Below are 1,401 nucleotides of genomic sequence, written 5' to 3' on the forward strand. Positions count from 1 at the left end.
AAGAAGAAGAAGAAGAAGAAGAAGAAGAAGAAGAAGAAGAAGAAGAAGAAGAAGAAGAAGAAGAAGAAGAAGAAGAAGAAGAAGAAGAAGAAGAACGCTTTTGGTAATTTTCTGCTTCGCATTCGAACGCATTTACAGTTACTGCAAAAGTATTCAACATTTTGCACATTTTATCACAACAGTCGCATCCACTGCAACAAATTACCTTTAAATGGTATTTAGAGACAACCTGTGTGTAATTCAGTATGAATACAACTATCTTCTGAGAACCTGAGAGGTTTGTTAGAGAACAATGGTGAACATACAGCATGAAGACCAAGGATCACAGCGGACAGCTCAATGTTGTGGTGAAGCTTAAAGCAGAGTTAGGCTTTGAAACAATATCACAAGCTAGCTTAATTTAAATTAAGTTTTTCCACATCAAATAAAAATATTTCAAAAACACATTCTGTATTTACTAGAATATATTTCATACTAAATTTGTTCCTGTTCTGATCAATCTAAATACAATAAGGACTTAAAACACAATGAATTAGTAAGAGGACGAATTTAAAATGTTTAAATGCAAACTGTAAATTTGAGGTGTCAAATCCAGCCTACTGATCCAGAGTTGGGCCTATTAAAGGCAGTTGGGTCTAGATATCTGCCGTATAGAAGATATAAATTGTATTTCCCCTCTTGTTACAGTGAGATCAAAGTAAAACAGAGGGAATGAGCTAACGGCTTTCACTAGGTAATGAGGCGACATAGACAGACAGGGATGAAGAAGACTGAACGTGTTAAGGGGGATTGTAGCATTTATTAACAAGATGTCATGCATCCATGGTCACACTAGCACAAAGAAGCATTCTGCAGCCAATGTAATTAACACATAAGGTCATATCTATCTATATATTGCACTTTGTTCAATCTAACAACTTTCCAAACACATCAGACATGATTCACTTTACCACCAGACTTTTATACCCCAGGGCTGTCTTCTTGATCTACTGAATATGAGGTAAAACAATGAATTTGTTTTTTATTTTTATTTTTATTTTTAGACTTGAGATGTAGGACGTTAGGAAAACTTCAAAGATATTGTGAAAAGATGTATTCTGCAGCCCTACACCAAAAAGGCCAAGTTAGCTCTTTTCACAGAGGCTGCAGCCTTTAAACAGCAGCAGACGTTCACTGAGTGAGGATGTGATCTGAGTTGGGATGAGAGGTAAAATTATCGGGCAGCAAAAGTAAACAAAAACAAAACTATTGTCTGAGCAATAAAATAGTGCTATGCAAAAATGTGCATATATATTGAGTGCAAATGGAGCAACGGTAATGAGCAGTGACCAGTAGTAATTAGACTTAGATACTGTGGAGGGTAATGGCACGTGGCAGGAAAGATTTGCTGCTTCTGTCTTG

The sequence above is a fragment of the Poecilia formosa genome, unplaced genomic scaffold (assembly GCF_000485575.1).
Source record: "Poecilia formosa unplaced genomic scaffold, Poecilia_formosa-5.1.2 Scaffold172, whole genome shotgun sequence".
Classification (NCBI taxonomy): domain Eukaryota; kingdom Metazoa; phylum Chordata; class Actinopteri; order Cyprinodontiformes; family Poeciliidae; genus Poecilia; species Poecilia formosa.